The sequence below is a fragment of the Carlito syrichta genome, unplaced genomic scaffold, assembly GCF_000164805.1.
Source record: "Carlito syrichta isolate Samal-C Ts95f unplaced genomic scaffold, Tarsius_syrichta-2.0.1 Scaffold307170, whole genome shotgun sequence".
NCBI lineage: Eukaryota > Metazoa > Chordata > Mammalia > Primates > Tarsiidae > Carlito > Carlito syrichta.
The window spans coordinates 482,694-503,242 of NW_007251266.1; positions in this window are offsets into that span (position 1 = coordinate 482,694).

Sequence of the window (20,549 nt, forward strand, 5' to 3'; positions counted from 1 at the left end):
GATGAAGATGTACCTGTCTGGGAGGATAATTGGGATGATGACAGTGTCAAGGATGACCTCTCCAATCAGTTACGAGTTGAACTAGAGAAACATGGTTATAAGATGGAGACTTCATTGCATCCAGAAGAAGTCTTGAACCTAAACTTAAACTGTTTACTAAATTCTAGGACAAAGAACCCAGGATGGGACACCTTAGAATATGTGTTTATCTCATTTTCTGCTTGTTTATTTTTGTTTTTGTAACACAAAGCATAAATGTTTTGATCTAATATATATATATATATTTATATATAATATTTATATATTAACCTGATACCCCACACTGGCAAAGACCCAACAGAGAAAGAGAATTACAGGTCAGTTTCTCGAATGCACATGGATGCAAAAATTCTCAGCAAGACTCTAGCAATTTTTATCTAGCAACACACTTCAAGGATCATCCATCATGACTAGGACAGTATCATTCCCAGGATACAGGGCTGGTTCAACATTTGCGAGTCTATAAACATAAACCAGGACATTAACAGGTGGAAAACCAAGAACCACACAATTATTTCACTAGATGCAGAAAAAAAATTCTATAAAATCCAGCATTCTGTCTGGATAAAAACCCTCAAACACTTAGGCATTGAAGGAACATTCCTCAAAACACTAAGAGCCATCTATGACAAACCTGCAGCTGATATCATGCTTAATGGGCAGAAGCTAGAAGCATTCTCCCTAAGAACTGGAACAAGACAAGAATGCCTATTCTCACTCCTTCTGTTCAATATAGTACTGGAAGCCCTAGCCAGAGCAATCTGGCAGAAAGGAAATCACGGGTATTCAAATAGGAAAAGGGGAAGTTAAGTTGTCTTCTTTGCAGACAATATGATTATATACCTAGAAAACCCTAGAGTCTGTCAAAAACCTCCTCACATTGATAAAAAAATGGTAAAATTTCAGCATATATAACTAAAGTGAAAAAGTTGCCTTTCTATACACCAACAACAAGCAGGCTGAGAACCAAATATCACAATTCCATTCACAATAGTCACACACAAAAAAAGAAATAACCTTGGCATCCACCTAACCAAGGAAGTGAAAGACCTTTACAATGAGAACTACAAAACACTGCTCAAAGAAATCAAGAGAGACACAAACAAATGGAAAAACATCCCATACTAATGGATTGAAAGAATCAATATTGTCAAGATGTCTATCCTATCCAAGGAAAGCTACAGATTCAATGCAATTCCTATCAAAATACCAGCATCGTTTTTCACAGACCTAGAAAAAATAATGCTAAATTTCTTATGGAAGAAAGCAAGAGCACTTATAGCTAAAGCAATCCTCAGCAAAAGGAACAAAGCTGGAGGCATTACATTTCCAAACTTTAAACTTTATTACAAGGCCACAGTAACCAAGACAGCATGGTATTGATACAAGAATAGGCACATACACAAATGGTACCGGACAAAAAAATCCAGAAATGAAAACATGGTACCTCAACCGACTCATGCTTGACAAAGCTGTGAATAACAATTATTGGGAAAAGGAAACCATATTTATCAAATGGCTCGCAAACATATAGAAGAATGAAACTGGATGCCTACCTATCACCATATACAAAAATTAATTCATAATGAATCAAGACTGAGTATAAAACCTCAAACTATAAGAATCTTAGAAGAAAACATAAGGAACATCCTCCTAGACATTGGAATAGACAATGGATTCACAGCAAAGTCCTCAAAACCAAATGCAACTTAAACCAAAATAGACAGATGGGACCACATTAAACTGATCGGTTTTTGCACAGCAAAAGAAACCATGAAGAGAGAGAAAGTAGACAACCCACAGAATGGGAAAAAGTATGTGCAAGCAATGCATCTGACAAAGACCTGACATTCAGAATCTACGAGAAATTCAAATGAATTGAAAGGAGAAAAAAAAAAAAAAGCATACGCATTAAAAGGTGAGCAAAGACCTAACAGACACTTCTTGAAGGATGACATACAAGCAGCCAACAGATACTTATAAAAATGCGAAGCCTCATTCATCATCAGATAAATGCATATCAAAACTACAATAAGATACTACAGAGAGAAGGGGATGCTGATACACTGTTGGTGGGAATATTAATTAGTTTGATCTCTATGAAAAGCAGTGTAACGATTTCTCAAAGAACTAGTTATTGAGCTTCCATAAGATCCAGCAATCCCTCTTCTGGGAATAGATTCAGAGGGACATAAATTGTTCTACCAAAAAGAACACCTGCACATGCATGTTTATTGCAGCAACATTCACAATACAAAAACATGGAATCAATCCAGATGCCCATTAAAAGAGAACTGGATAAAGAAAATGTGGTACATATACGTGATGGGATATTTCACAGCCATAAAGATGAGTTTTCACAGTAACTTGGTTGCAGCTAGGGACCATCATACCAAGTGAACTATGGCAAAAACAAAAAACTGAATATCACATGTTCTCACAAATAAGTGGACCTTGATCACTGGTCATACTAGTACAAGGGTGGGATTGGCAGATGCTGGACACTGCTAGGGGAGGCAAGGAGGGAATGTACATAAAAATTTATGTGAAAAATATGCACATCATATGTACATAAAGATTTATGTGAAAAATACTTAGGGTGGCATTACTTATAATTGGGACAACCTATGAAAACAGGTTTCAGTTAAAAAAATTCTTTTATCTGTTTAATAGTAGGTATTCTTTAAAATAATAGTTAAATAATATTAAAAGATAAATGTAACAAAACCTGGGATTATTTCTCAAGTAACCATATGTGGATTTCTGAATTAAAAGGTGATCATATAATTTTAAATTTCTCCTCAGAACTATAGTAGCTGTTTAACAAAAGTGGATGAAAACATGTTTCCCTTGCTGAAATGAACACAATTTATTTCAAACATATTTTAGTTGGTCAATTTTCCAGTTGATTTAATTTGCATGATTAAAAATGTTGACTTTTAATATTTTTTCCCCTTTGCATTTGTCTAATTCTTCCTTTTGTGAATTGGCTGTTTATACTTTGTCCTCTTTTTTCATGGAAGGAAACATTTTTCCTCATTATTTTGTATGAGATCCTTATATGATAAATTTATAATCTCCCCCTTTTTTTTGCTTGTCTATGTCCCCCTTTTTAAAAAAAAACTATTTAATCAAAGTTATTTGTCCTTTTTTGGGAGAGTTCTTACTTTTAATATTATAGTTGCCTTATCTAATTGAAATTCATACAATCATTCATTTATTTTTAATTTTCTTGTGACTTTATATGTATATTTGAAGTATATATGTATGTATTTTTAATTTTAGAACGTATTCCAATATATAAACAAGTATCCTTTTGTTCATTTCTAAAAATACTTATCCAACTCCCTCAACAGTATTTACAAGGGAATTTTACTAATTTGTGTACTGTCTTTATCATATACTAAATATTTTATACACTTTTTACACTCCATTTTTTGTTTTGGTTGATTGACCTGTCAGTCTATCTTGATACCCGCTTTACAATGTTGAAATTATTGCAACTTCTTAATAGGTTTTAGTATCAGGTAGCACAAATCCTGTTTCATTTTATAATACATTTAAACAATTTTATGGCAACTTAAAATACAATTTATAGTTAAAGATAAAGGAAACTAAACCCAAGATATAAATAAAATTCATAATAAATTTTAACTTATATTCAACAATACTCAATCTGATTCAAATTCTTTTAATTTTTAAAAAACAATTACTTCACATTCTCCTATTTATATAATATAAATACCATGAACTTGTGTACAGATATTTTTGAATGATCATTATGATTTCATAAATTTCTTACCTTCTCTGCTTAGGGATTAACTATTAACTTTATAAAATACTTTTATTTATATTTCTGAATCACAAAACGTGTTTTAGTGAAATCATATTTGATTCCAATTTTTATATTTTATATAAAAATATAATCTATACCAAAATTTTCCAGAACATATTTGCTGTACATATTGAGCATATGGTTTACAATGGATTATGAAATACATGTGTAAAATAATTTAATTGATATCTATGGTAAAAGACACTTCCCCTGGTCTCATAGACATTTGCTTATTCACCTTGCTTATGTATTTTGCCAACTTCTGGCAGAATGGGTAAGTATTCATATTATGTATGTAAACAATTATTTCTGAACTGTCTTCATTCTAGAAGCATTAATAATTAAAGGTTAACGAGCAATCTAATTTTGCTTTTTCTGAATCAAACCTATAACTACACCACGAAACTCTCAGAAATTGCTCATCCACCAAGAAGCTTACACTTATGCTGTTCTTTGATAACAACCCTTTGGATGGCCTATCTTATGTTCTAGTTGATATAGTAATCACTTAGAGGCCAGACACATGTTTTATAATAAGAGCAAACAGAGTGCATCTGCTCTAGGGATCAGAGAGAAAAAGATACAAGATTTGACAGCTATGGACTTCTAAAAACAGAGAGACTTGAAATAAAAATTTTGGGAGCTAGAGCAGTTACTATTGTGAGAATCAGTTTACATCTAAGTAACAGAATTTCCACCAGAGACCACTCAAAAAAAATGATGTTTTAATAAGATTCTTGCATGTTTGCATTGATTCAGCCAATACACAGCATAGCAAAACCCAGATCAAGATATGAAACTTTGTCTTTACTGTGTGTTGAGGGAATATCAATTAGATAGAAAAGAAATTAAAATGTCAGGCTTTGATAATATAGCATTAAATGATAAACTGAACTGCCGAGACAGCAAAGCCATTATGTTAACAGTATTGTGCATTACTATGACTTGTGTTTACTTCTGTGCTGCACACATTTTATTCTGCCTGGGTATTCTAGTCTCAGACCTCTTAAAATGATTAGAAGCTGCAATTTCTTCTTAAATATATCTCCTAAGTTACTAATTACATTCTCTAGACCCTTACATTCTTATTCATGTGACCATCGCTTGTATTTTACAATGGGACTATTGTCAGCTCAACAATCTAGCTGTAATACTCGGGCAAAACCACACACTATCAATGCTAAATCACATTACCAAATACTTTTTTCCTGGAACTTGTCTTATTGACCACTTGAGAACGGTTTAATTGTAAAAGTGCTAAATGGGAATTCAAAGAATTTGTTCCTTTTTCTTAAATAAATTTGAAGGTTCTTTGCTTAAAGCATGTAACGATGCCTGTGATGTCCAAGGCATGAAGACAATACATGGACATTACTCAGATCTCTGTGGGTATCATATGTTTCAGGTACCAATTGTGTTGTCCATCGTTCACTCCCAGGGTATTTGCTGAAAGGCTCAGATTTCATTTAGAGACTCAGCTCTCCTGTTTTCCTTTTCTCAATTAGATATCATTAGGTCCTAAAGTCTAAAGACCAGTTACACAGAGGAGCCTCTCCATGAACAATCACTGTTTGTTCCATAAATGACCAGATGCTCCCAGGAAATTAGTTACTCCTTGGATACTACAAGTTAAGTGAAAGACTGTTTTCTAGGTATTACAGTATAGGGGATACATTACTGATGAGTATAAAATAATATTATTTAAAATATTATTTTAAATTGAAAAGGCAAATCCCTAGTTTCCACTAGTTTATTAGGATTGTGTTCTCCTGTCATGCCTATGATGATTTATCTCTATGGGAGTGCTGAGAAATATGATAATGTGGTAGAATTATAGAAATACCTGTACAGAACAGCTTTGGGAACAAAACTGAATCAATATAGAGACTGTGAGAAAGGTAGCTCAGATGACTTCTGTTCTGAACATTTTGTCTGATCAAAGATTAAGATATCTCTATACCATTATTAAATATTTTGACCCACTGAACTGATCCATTCCATAATGGGGAAGAGAGTAGGAAGACTGGGATCAGAAGAAAGAGGTCAAATCTATCTTTTGATGACATTGATTAACCAATTGTTTTATTTAAAATTGTGTTTCTGTTAGTGTATCTGGTACTCAAGTCTCTGCTGCTATGGTGAAACTGCTCTGTCTTTTATGCCTAAATCACAGCTCTATTCCCCATAAGTGTTCCTAAGTTATTTGATTTACCTCTCCTACAACTTTAACATTCATTGCTCTTATCATTCTGTTTTACTGTAAATACCTCAATGACCATTATACCTTGCTCAATCTAACAAAACTTGTATGTGCTAAAAAATCAAGATTGTTAACAAACATTTACTTTGAAACATAACAGCAAGTCATGTTTTTTTTAATAAGGAAGATAATTGAGTTAGACTGTAATATTTATTTTATTTCACTCTTTGCCAAAGTAAACTTTTTCTGATTATAATCTGTCATGAATACTATAGAAAATGTACAAGTTATAAAAATACTTTAAAAATCAGCCATTACTCCAAAGAAAACCATCACTAAGATGTTACTACATATGTTTTGCTTTTAAAAAGTTGTTGAGACTATGATATATGTACAATTTCCTCACTACAGTCACATAAAACTTTATAACACAAGCGTTTTCCCATGTTGTTATTCTCCAACATTCAACATAAGATGTTATAGCTGCCCGATAATCCCTCAAAGATAGTAGGCTATAATTTATGTAGCTAGTTTTTATTTTGTTTTGTTTTTGCTATCATAATGTAATTCTATGATAAACACATTGAATAAATTTTTAAAAATTTCAATTTCTTTCGGTGTAATAGTTTTTCATGAGTAGAATATTTTATGTTTGTACTTTTAAAATATTATTGGAAACAGAGTGATAATTTGCTTTCCCAAGCTATGTACATTTTAAGGAAAAGATTATTTTCTTGATATCATTAATTTGTAGATACACTTCACATCTATAGATACTACACTATTAATAATATGATTAATTACTGTAACAGTGTACAAAGGGGACACACAAAAATGGAATTTATAAAAAATTGTATATTTATTTTTAAATGTTGAAACTTCAGTCACCTTCAAATTACTGTCTAGGTGATGTAATACACCTATCAAGACACTTTTTTCACTGCTCAAAACAGTTTTTGAGTTTGTCCACTTTGATGCCTTTTAGTGGCTTCTGCCATTTGTTGTTTCACCTCTTCCACATCAGCAAACAGCAACTTTTTCATCCTGAGAAACAAAAAAAAAAGTTGCTCAGGGGGAGATCAGGTGGGGCATGGTAATCATCCTTTTTTGGGGCAAAAACTGCCGAACACTTAGTGCCATGTGGGCAGGTACACTAGTAAATCACCCATCAAGAAATGGATGAAATGGGCAAATACATTGAAAGAATCCCCATCTCCAAAATTCACTAAAGTCCAACGCAGCCCCTCACAATGTTAGCAGGTACTCTGATGCCAATAGTTTGCTAGAACACTTATCTAGCAGAGGAAATCTGTATTACAAGGGGTCCACCCTCCAAAAAGATAATTTTGGGGTTTTTGGGGGGTCCCTTCTTACTTATAGATTCAAATTCCACTTCAATCTTTGCCAACTTTGGATAATGTGTCTAATTTGACAGGAGAAAAATAATAATTTCATAAGCCTTTCTTTTTCTCTGACACTGATGAATTTGATTGATGAGGTTGTTTGTTAAACATCCACATTTCATTTTTTAAATCAAATTCTTGTTTACCTCCTTTACTTTTTATCTACACCTCAGGCATTCTTTTCCTTAATAAGTCTTTCAAATTTTATTTTTTCTATCTCAACCATGGTTATCATATGTTGTACCAGGGGTCACTTATTACATTATCCAAAACTTTTTTGAGTCTTAGGACAGTATTAAAGATATTCCTCTTTCTGTTGAAACTATATAATATAATAATGACTACCATTGACTGAGCACTTAGGCTTTTACTAGACACTTTACTTACACTAACTTTTTAAGGCCTCACAATAACACCGAAAAATAGATGTTGAGGTTGAAGGAAATTTAATAACTATGGAATTTTTGTTAGACTTGCATTTTTGTAATATTTTAAAATATCCCCTATTTATATGATTTTCTCCTTTCTATTGTTAATGTAGTAAATTGCATTTACTGTTTTTTTAATGTAAAACTAATTTTGAATTCCTAGAATAAATGTATGTCTTATTATTATCCTTTTTATACATTGACAGATTTAGTTTGTTAATAATTCCTTTAGAATTTATTTGTACCTCTATTAATGTGATATAGGGAATTGTCTTCTCATTTCTTTTAAGGAACTTATCAGAGGGTTACATCAGGGTTTTTCTAGCCTTGTAAAATGTGTTGAGGTGTGTTTTTTCTTCTCTTCTTTTTGCTGTAAAAGTTATATCGAATTGGTATTATTCTTCCTTAAATATTTAGAAGAATCATCCAATGAAGACTTATGAGCTTGTGGTTTCATTTCTGGGAAGACTTTTAAATGTGCATTAAGTTTTAGAAACAGTTTCATAAACAGATTTAGGAATATTTGCATTTTCTGTTTCTTATGCCAGATTTATTAAGTGGTATTTTTTTTTTTTTTTAATTGGAGTCTCACTCTGTCACCCAGACTGGAAGGCAGTGGCATGCTCCCGGCCATCGCAGCCTTGACCTGCTGGACTCCGGCGATCCTTCCACCTCAACCTGTGAAGTAGCCAGAACTACAGGCGCACGCAACCACACCCGGCTAATTTTTGATTTGTTGTAGAGACGAGGTCTCAGTGGCCCAGGTGGGTCTTAAATCTGCGGGCTCAGGCAATCCTCTCGCCTCGGCCTCCCAAAGTGCCGGGATTACAAGCTGAACCACTGAGCCCGGCCAAGTGGTACTTTCCAAGGAATATGAACATATTTCATGATTGATATCTGTTTGTTTAGCCATGCAGAGGGAGCCATGCCAAAACATTCAAGTAATATTTTTTAAAAAAATTTTCTGTTTTCTTATTTCACCAGTTGTTGCTTCAAATATTTCGAAGCTACTCAGTGGCTGTATATATGTTGGTAATTTTTGTTTCTGTTAGCTTCATTTATAACCACTTTGATATTGCAAACTTTAATTTCTATCTTTTCTGATAAGGACAATAATCTAGCATTATCTTCCCTAATATTGGTCTGATATATAATTTTTTTCATCAGTTAGTTTCTTGGTTTTACTATTTTAATTGAACTTTTATAAAATTATGAGTCAATTTGTGTGTGTGAGTTTGGGTTTCAGTTCTGTTGTAATTACATAGTCATACTTATTTCTGTTAGTTTATTTCAAATTTTATATTTTCTATGCTGTGTTTTTATTTTACTCTTCTCTAGATTTTCTTAATGAAAACAAATTTTACTTGGTTAATTTACAATTTGTACTTTCAAATTTTAGTATCCTTTTTTTTCTCAGGCTCACATATATTTTATCTTTTCTAATTTGTTTTTAAACATATTTATTATATATTCACATCTCTGTATCTATATTACTACCTACTCCTCTATATTCCTTCAAATAAGATAAGTTTCTTCATATTTCTCACGACCTGTTCTTCACCCTCATCCCAAAACAAAAGATTTGTTGGTAGTCTTCTCCTATCATTATTTTGGTTAGCAACACAACTTCCAAAATTAATTGACTTTTTCATATACCTCATATTTCTTTGTTTTTTACTGTAGTAATTTCTTGAAAAAAACTTTTCAAAGAGGCTTTTAATTAGATGAAGTTTCTGAGCTCACGTAACTCTGAAAACATCTTTATTTTTTAAATGATAATTCTGATAGACATATTTTAGGTTCGAAGTATTTTTTTCCCTAAACATGTACTTCTTTGTGGATGTACGTTCTTTCCCTTGGGAAGCTTTTATTTTTTCGGGTGACTTTTATTTTTTTAATTTAATTTAGTATGTTCACAATATTCCCCTCTTACTTTCTTGGTTCAGTATATTATGAACTCTTTTAATTTGAGATCTTACAGATTTCTTTAGTTATGAAAAATTCTTGGTTACTATTTTTTCAAATACTCTTCTTTGTATTTGTATCTCCTTGAACTTTTACTAAATAAACATTGACATTTCTATACATATATACCTATCTCTTATCTTACCGTTTTTCCCATGCTTTCTACTTCCTTGTCCCTTCCAGTTGCCATCCAGGAGAATACCCGGACTTCATTGTTCAATTCATTAGCTTATTCTTTAGTTGAATTCATGTGACCATTTAACTCTTCAATGAATTTCTTATTTTAACTTTTTAATATTTTATACTTGATGCTTGTATTTTTTTAGAAATGCTTGTTTTTAACCTTATACTTTCAAAATTATTTATTTCTGTGAATATATTTATCATGCTTCTTTAAAATTTTATCTTTTTGATATTTTATTTTATTCTTGCATTGTTTGCCTTTAAAAAATATATATTCTGCTCATCAGTTGTCTTGGTTTGTTGCCCTAAGGGATCACAACCATTAATAATCTGTATCTGGGGAAATGTGAAAAAACCAGAACCTTATCTTTCAGTGATTTTACAAAGAGATGTAAACATTTCAGGGCAGAGATGTGGAATATCAAAATATAGACTAAACCACTTCCTTTTTTCCCCTTCCTAACCATGACCGTTTTTCTCCCTTAAGGATTGTGTTCATTTGTTACTAGCTTATCATGTACTGCTGTCTTTTCTGTGTATGAGGAGTATGAGGAGAAACCACCAATACTTATTAACCACTTCCCACCCCAGCTAGACTGTAGGGTTTCTCAAAATTGAACGTTTGTCAGAAGTACCTGGAAAGCTTGTTAAAACATGGATTATTCAGATTGACCCTCAGAGATTTTGATTCATTCAGGCCCAAGTGGTGGAGTCCAAGAATTTGTATTTGACATGCATCCAGAAGATTCCAGTGCTAGTCTGGAACTTCACTGAGAACTTTCACATTTAGTACCTCAAATTGTTTGACTTTAGTAGGGTTAGTCCTGCTGTTTTTGTTTTTGTTTGCTGTCTTTTCACACTAGTAACAGAGGCATCAATTCACCCAGTCCAGTAGGGGTCAGGGTGGAGGAAGGAAGAAACAGTGTGAGAATTCTTCCTCAGCCTCAACCCAAGGATACTAGAGTACTGCATGTTGACATCATCTATCTGTAGCCTTCCCAAGGATTTTCATGGTTTTAATGTTAGTGCCTATGATCAATCAAATTTTTTGTTTCTCTGTGGCATCTCATGTCGGGTAGATTCCAGGGTAGGGAGCCAAAACCCCATGCTGGTTCATCATCTTTTAAGAAACTTGAAGGCTAATGTGACTTAAAGGGAATGTTTAAAAGCCATAAACATTATTTTTACATACCCACATGTCACTAAATTAGTTTGAAAACTATTTGTATTCAAGATGATCTTTCCTAGCTATCTATAGCTATAGAAATGTAAATTCAGTCTTATCATGTCTAGACTCAAACAATATATTTCAGTGATATTATTTTCTTTGCGTTCTTAGAAGCTTTTTTGGCATTAATGTCAAATTGCCAAGATGACTGCCCTATGTGGACAGAAGTATGATACCACACTTTGACTTTTTAAATTCAACATCATATATTTTTTAGATTCTATCATCTGTATAACACCTGAGTTTTCTATCTATACAATGCACATGTAGCAGTTAATTTAGTTACTTTTATTCTAAAGGGACAATATTAATAAAAGATATATTTCTCTAGAGTATGGATAATTTCCCAAATCAAGGGCAGGATTTTAAATACTGAAAATTGTTGGAAACTTTTCAAACACTGGAAAGTAAATGGTATGGAAAAATGACATATTACAATAAGACAGATGTGAGTTTATTTCTAGTAATGAGAGTCCCTGGACCACTTATTTGGTGGGTTGGCCTAACATTTACATTTATGTCAATTCTATGGACTTTGAGGAAAGCATCTCTTGTTGGAATGACAATAGCAAGATACAATGCTACAATGAAATCTAATTGTTATTAGCTATTGCACTAGAATGTCAATGAAGGGCTGCATTGTTCAAAGCTGGCATTGGCAAAGTTATTAAATTGATTGGTTCATGAGGGAATATAGTACATTAGTGAGTTATTCAGCTGTGACTGAGAGTATGTATTAGAAGGCATGCCTTTCTAAATTCCCAACATCATAAATCAAGGCAAGATTTAGTATACAACATTTGCAGGAAGGGGCAATCGTATATTTTACAAGGCTTAGCTCAAGTAAGCTCAACCTTCAATCATATTTGGGCCAGTATTTCATTTTTATAATTTGCTCCATGCTATTGTCATGTTTATTATATTTGGTTCTTGTACAGGGAAACTCATAAGATGAGCATGATTAGAATTGAATTATAAAAACATAATCCCTGAAGATTTCTGTTGTGTGTCCTCTTTGATAAATAAATTGCAGTTTTTTACTTTTAATTATATATGCTTAAAAAGTGATTGTAATCAACCAACTTTTCATTTATTTCCCAGGTTGCCTCCATAAGTAATTTCTCTAAGATATTAGATATAAATCTAAGTATCGTAAAATACCCTAAAGCTAGAAAAGAAAGATTTTTAATAATGAGAGAACTGATCTCCTTAAGTAATAAAATTTTATTTTCATATTTACACTATTCTAGCCCAAATATCTCTTTGATCAAATATTAATTGGTCATTCTAATTCAGTGTCACTCCTTTAGATTTTATTACATTGCTCTTAAGCCATTTGGCTCTTATTAGTGTTTTTTCTACTGTTCTGTTTGCCTGTTAACTATAGAAGGCACATCTGATTAATTTAAATACTCCCTTCTTTTTTTCTTAATACACTAACAGACATTTTAAGCTTTAATGCATTTTGTGCATATTGAAATTTATCTGATTAATTAGAGTACTTAATAAAATCTTATAAAATGGAAATTTTAGCTTAGTAATAATTACTACACTAGACTATATTATACAAATAATAACTAATATAGATAGTTTATGATGATTAGATATATAAACATATTAGTTGCCAAATGAACATATTAAAATCTCAGAAGATTCTTTTAGGATTATCAAATGATCTAAAAGCCGGGTTCGGTGGCTCAGCCTGCAATCCCTCGCTTTGGGAGGCCGAGGTGAGTGAATTGCCTGAGCTTGAGGGTTCGAGAGCCGCCTGAGCAACTTGGTGAAACCTCTTCTCTATAATAAATCAAAAAAATTAGCCAGGAGTGGTAGCGCACATCTGTAGTTCCAGCTACTTGGAAGACTGAGGTGGGAAGGATCGCTGGGAGCCCAGCAAGTCGAGCCTGCGGTGGCTGGGAGCGTGCCACTGCACTCTAGTCTGGGCAACAGAGTGAGACTCCAACTCAAATAAATAAATAAATAAATAAAATGATCTAAATAAACACGCATTGTACATGATAAAGATTCCTTGCCTAAGGTTGTAAATACAAGTACTTACATATAAATTACATTATTATATGCTACATATACACAGAGCAATTATAAAAATACATTCACATAAAATGCACACACAAAGCAATCATTTTTATATTTGGCAATGCTTTCTCAAGCAATCACACATAAACATACTATTCCGATTTTTTTTGTTGTTTTATTTTTTATTTTTTTCCATTAATCAGTATTTTTTATTATGGTTTTGTGGGGTACAGTTAAGGGTTAGGTGTACAATGACATTTCATTCAGGCACCCTGTAGATAAGAAGTGTTTTCCCATCCCCCGACAGATATTTGCTACTGTTAATCCCATCCCCCTCCTCCCCATAGTTTCCCAGTACCATCCGTCATTTTCTTATAGTATTGCATTAGATGTTCAAGGTCCATTATATGAGTGAGAACATGCGACATTCGGATCCTTGTTTTTGTGAGAGGTCACTCAGTATTATAGACTCTAGTTCCATCCAGGTTGCAGCGAAATTCATGATTTTGTTCTTTTTTATGGCTGCGTAGTATTCCATCCGATATTTTTTTAATGGTAAAACATTAACTTGTTAAAGTCAGTATGATGTGTTAGATAGTTCAGTAGCCATAATATCTGAGACTTGGGATGTAGTTTGAGCAATACCAAGAGCTACCAATAGTGATTTTTGAAAATTATCTAATTTCTCTGGGTTTTGATAGCCTTCCTTGTAAAATTAGCACATGAAACTTTCTACTCTATAAAATACCTATCCCAAATGGGAAAGTCTGACCCTAAATGTTCCTAAGTCTATTATACTTTTAGCACTGAACTAGAAGCACCTGGTATCTCTGTGTGTATGGACATGTGTGAAAATACAATATGTGTTGGAGAAAAGTGAGATCGAAAACACACAAAAGTTACACTTTCTGTCCACGAGGAGCTAAAATACTGCTAGTGTAAGTCTAGGTACATGGAACTTACCAGCATGACATGCCTAGAATTTTTTAGATTTGCTGGTCAGGCACAGCCTTTTGAAAAAGTGTCATCTAAGCCAAGAATTGAAGAATAGAAGAGCCAGTTCTGTGCTTCAGGAAATGTCTTTCTGTCAAATGAAACAGAAACTATAAATGCTGCAAAAGATGTGATTTCATTCTTTTTGGTGACTGAAAAGGATTCCATTTTATATTTGTACAACTTTTTAATGGAATTATCTGTTGATGGACACTCGGGTTGATTTTGTATCTTTGCTATTATGAATTGTGCTGTGATAAACATATGAGTGCAGGTATATTTTTCAACAGTGGGATTTATAGGTAGAGTGCTAGTTTTATTTTTAATTTTTGGGAAATCTCCATACTACTCTCCTCAGAGGTTGTACTAATTTGCATTCTTACAGACAGTATAAAAGCATTTTCTTTCTCTTTATCCTCACTTCCATCTGTTCCTTTTTTTTGGTCTTGTTAATAGTAGTTATCCTAACTGGTGTAAGATAAAGTTTCACTATAGTTTTAATTTGTGTTTCTCTGATGATTAGTGATGTTGAACATTTTTTCATATGTTTGTGGCCCATTTGTATGTCATCTGTCTGCTCATGTCTTTTGTCCACTTAATTGTTAATTTTAAATATGTGGGATACAATGCAGGGTTAAGTATACAAATGTTCATTTACAAGTACCCTTGTGAATGAGGTGTGACCCCCATCTCCTGGCAACTCCCCACTACCACCACTCCCACCCCTGCTATTCCTCTGGCAGTTTCCTACTACTGCCATTCCCTTTCTTATAGTATTACAATAGTTGCTCAAGGTCCGCTTGTGATTGAGAACTTGTGAGACTCAGTTCTTTGTTTCCGTGAAAGATCACTCAGTATTATAGCCTCTAAGTCCATTCAAGTTGCTGCAAAGTTCATAATTTTCTCCTTCTTTATGACTGCGCAGTATTCCACCATGTATATGTACCACATTTTTAAAAATCTAGTCTTATTTAGATGGGCAGCATGGTTGGTTCCATGTTTTTGCTATTGTAAATAATGCTGTAATAAACATGCATGTGTAAGTATCTTTTTCATAGAGTGATTTGCGTTCCTCCAGGTATACATCCAGTAGGCGGATTGTGGGGTCAAATGGGAGGTCGATTTTTAGAACTTTTAGGAATCGCCACATTGTTTTCTACAGAGGCTGTATTCGTTTACACGTCCACCAACTGTGCAGAAGTGTTCCCTTTTCTCCCCATCCTCTCCAGCATCTGTTGTTTTTGAGTTAGTGATGATGGCCATCCTGACTAGAGTTAAGTGTAAATCAGTGTAGTTTTAATTTGTATTTCTTTGATGACTAGTGAGGCTGAGCATTTTTTCATGTATCTGTTGGCTGTTCATATGTCTTCTTTTGAGAAGTGTGTTTATTCATATCTTTTGCCCACTTTTTAATGGGGCTGTTTGTTTTTTTCTTTTTGCATGTTTGAGTTCCTTGTACATCCTTAGGCCTTTGTCAGATATACAGTTGGCAAAGACACCTACATCCACAAAAATCAACTCTAAATGGATCAAAGACCTAAACGTAAAACCTCAAACTATAAAAACCTTAGAAAATGCAGGAGACACCCTTATGGAAATTGGAACTAGCACCCAATTCCTGATCAAAATCCCAAGTTCCCATGCCATAAGAGTTAAGACAGACAAGTGGGATCTCATCAAACTGACAGGGTCTGCAAAGCCAATGAAATCATTGAGAGAACGGGGAGACAGCCCACAGAATGGGAAAAAATATTTGGTCCAATTTTTAATAGAGGTATTGGAGTTTTTTGTTGTTAAGTTTTTTGAGTACCTTGTAAATTCTGGATGTCAGTCCCCTGAGGATGCCTAGTTTACAAATATTTTTTCCCATTCTGCCATTTGTCTGCTCACTTTGCTAATTGTCTTTTGCTATGCCGAAGTTTTTTAGTGTAATGAAGTCCTGTTTATTTATTTTTGTTTTGTTACTTGTGTTATTGGGATCCTAGTTATGAATTCTTTTGCCTAGACCAATGTCCAGAAGAAATTTTCCTAACTTTTCTTTTTGTATTTTTATAGTTTCAGGTCTTACATTTAGTTCTCTGATTTACTTTGAATTGACTGGAGGTCATTTTCTTAAGTGAAATAATTCAGAAACAGAGATTCAAATACTGTAGTTCTCACTTATATGTAGGAGCTAAATAATATGGACACAGAGTGTGGAATAATAGTCACTGGAGTCTTAAAATGGTGGGAAGGTAAGAGTGGGGTGAGGGATGAGGAATTACTCTATGGGTACAATGTACCCTATTCCACTGATGGTTTCACTAAAATTTCCAACTTTACCACTATGCAATATGTCTGTGTAACAGAACTTCAGTTGTACAAGTTAAAAAAAGAAGCTACAAGTGTGTGAAGCAGAGTAGAGTTTGCTTTTTTTTTTTTTTTTTGATGGCCTGTGGTTTTGTACTATGTTTTTTAGGTCATTGAGAGAGACTATATCAGTACCTAGTAATCCAAAAATAGTTTATAAATGTCATTAAATATTAGTAATATTAAATAGTTTTCTAATATTGATTTATACAATAAAACAATAGAATTTGAGATTTGAAGGAGTATCTGCATGAATCTAGCCCAGTGGTTTTCAAAGTCTGCATTATGAAACCCTTAGGTTTGGTGTAGCAATCCCATTAAAAATTCAGCCAAAATTGCATTAAATGGCCTATCCCCTTGGGTCCCCTCCCACTGTGGGAACTTTTGTGTCCTCTCAATAAATCCTGCTTTCTCACTTAAATAAAATAAAATAAAATTACATTAATACAGTTTATCTTTTTCATTATTTTTAAAATTGCAATTTATAAATGTCACAACTTCAAATGTCTTATAAATCAAAATATTAACATATTAGATATCATTAATATGGTAACTTCTGTCTCAAGTCTGATTTTTTAATTTTTGAGTTTGAGAACTTCAGAATAATGTTCTTGCTCTAAAATGTGTCTGTGTGTGTATGCACATGCACATGCACACATATTTCAAGTTTACTACTACTATTATTATTATTTCAAGTTTACTACTAATGATTATTTAGAAAGGCTGCCATTCAGTATTAGCATTATTCTGAATCAAGGTCTACACAAGCTTATTCTCTTAAACTTATGTAATTGAATATTCTATTATAGTATGTGCCTACCAAATTTAATTGAATTTTAGGAAAAATGTGGACATAAATTTTTGGTATGCACTATAATACAGCTAATAATTGATAGTTCAACAATAAAAAAATTACAAAACAGTGATGTCTTAATAATATTCAGTATTCCTGAATGTTTTAGTTTTAAAAACTATTTTCATTTAATGTTTTATTATTTATTATTTAGTATACTTTGATTCAAATTTTATGATTATGATAAATAATGTGACTAGTTTTTAAAATTTCAAAGCAATAATTTCTTCAAATTCTTGGAAAAAGTATACAAATTATGAACACATTTTTTAAATTATTTGCAATGATTTATGTGTATGAATCAGGATTTCTTGGATTTGTTCAACCAAAAATATATAGAGAAATAAAATAATTCATGTTTCTGAGCAACCAATGGTTCAAAGAAGAGATTAAACAGGAAATTTTAAAGTGTCTTAAGATAAAGTTTTACCATTTGGCCAAGCAATCCCATTAATGAATATATGGCTAAATGTACACAAATCGCTCTACCAAAAAACATCTGCACTCACAAATTTCTTGTAGCACTAACCACAATAGCAAAAGCATGGAGCCAACCTAGCTGGACTGGCTAAAGAAACTGTGGTATATTTACACCATAGAATACTAGACAGTCACAAAAAAGAACAAAATGACGTCCTTTGCAGCAACATGGATGCAGCTAGTAATCATCATCCTAAGCTAATTACCACAGAAACAGACAACTCAATACTAAATCTTCTTTCTAGTGAGTGAGAATTAAATACTGAATACACATGTACACAAGTGTGAAAACGATGGATACTGGGAAACTCCTAATGGTGAAAGGAAGGGAAGGGGATAAGGGTTAAAAGGCAACCCACCTCGTACCATGTCCACAATCTGGGTGATGGACTCAATGGAAGCTCAAACCTCACCATCACACTATATACCTATATAATAAATTTGCTTATGTACCCCTTGAATATTAAAATAAAATAAAATAAAAAAATCTTGAGATAAATGAAAATGGAAACACAATATACCAGAACTTATGGTATACAACAAAAACTATTATTAGAAAGAAGTTATACATGTTTACATTAGAAAGAAAGAATCATCTCAAATAAATAACTGAATGTTGTGCCTCAAGGTACCAGAACAAGGATAAATAAAGCCTTCATTAGAATGAAGACAATAATCATGAGAAGAGCTAAAATGTATAGACTATGTACTGAAATAACAATGGAAAAGATTATTGAAACAGCATGTGTTCTGAGGAAAAATAAACAGAATTGATGTACCTTTAGTCAAACTAATCAGGAAAAAAGAAAGAACACAAATAAATAGAATCAAATATGAAGAGGAGATGTTATAACTGATACAGATAAATACAAAGAATCATAAGAGACTACTATGAAAAACTGCATATCAAGAAATTGGATTACCTAGAAAAAAATAGATAAGTTCCTAGAAATGTACAACCTGTTAAAACTGAATAATGAAATAATAGAAAATCTGATCCAACCAATAATGAGTAAGGAGATTAAATCCATAATAATAATAATAATAATAATAATATTCACATCAAAGAAAAGTCGAGGACCAGATGGCTTCATGGCAAAATTCTACCAAATGCTTAAAAAAGAATTAGTGCCAATCTTCCTGAAACGCTTCCAAATAAATGGAAGTAGAGTAAATATTTTCAAACTCATTTACAAGGTCAATATTATCCTGCTATCAAAACCAGAATTGGACTTTACAAGAAAAGAAAATTTCAGGCCAATATCCCCCAATGAACACTGAAGCTAATGTCCTCAACAAAATACTGGAAAACCAAATTTAGCAGCATATTAAAAAGATTATTCACCATGATCCAGTGAGATTTATCACTGGGAGGCAAGGATATTTCAACATAAGCAAATCTATAAATGTGATACACCATTTTAATAGAATGAAGAACAAAACTATATGAACACCTCAATAGATGCAGAAAAAGCATATGACAAAGTTTAACATCCTTTAATGATTAAAAACAATCTCAAATTCAATATGAAAGGAATGTGTCGACACAATAAAGGTCATACATGATAAGTCCACAGTTAGCATCATACAAAGAGTAAAAAGCTAAAAGCTTTTTTTTCTCTAAGATTAGGAAAAAGGCAAGGATGCCTATTCTCACTATTTTTATTCATTATGCTACTGGAAGTCTTAACCAGAGTAATTAGCCAAGAAAAAGAAATAAAAGGCATTCGTATAAAAAAGGAAGAGGGCTGGGCTCGGTGGCTCAGCCTGTAATCTCGCGCCTTTGGGAGGCTGAGGTGAGTGGATTGCCTGAGCCTGTGGGTTCGAGACCCGCGTGGGCAGTGAGTCCTCATCTCTACAATAAATCAAAAAATCAGCCAGGCGTGGTAGCGCGTGCCTGTAATTCCAGCTACTCAGAAGGCTGAGGTGGAAGGATCGCCGGAGCCCAGCAGGTGGAGGCTGCGGTGGCCCGGAGTGGCCACTGCACTCCAGTCTGGGCGACAGAGTGAGACTCCAACTCAAAAAAAAAAAAAAAAAAAAAGGAAGAGGAAAAATTGTCTCTGTTTGCTGATGGTATCATCTTATACATATAACAATATAAAGACTCCACCAAAAAAAATGTTAGAGCTGATAAATTCAGTAAAGTTCAGGATACAAAAGTAACACACAAATGTCAGTAGTGTCTCTTTTTTTCTTTTTATAAAGATGTGGGGTACAATTCAGGGTTAGGTATACAAACGTTGATTATGCAGTTACCCTGTTGATGAGGTATGCCCCTCCCTCCCCTAGCATCTTCCCTCAACTGCCAATCCCACCCACCCCCTAATAGTTTGCCACTACTGCCAATCGTTTTCTTATAGTATTATAACTGTCTGTTTATGAGTGAGAGAGCATATGGTACTGTGTTCTTTGTTTCTGTGATAGATCACTGAGTATGATCGACTCTAAATTCATCCAAGTTGCTGCAAAGTTGATATGCTTGTTCTGCATCAACTCATTCAAAAGAGTGTCAAAAAATGAAATATTTAACAATAAATTTTTTTTTTTTTTTTTTTTTTT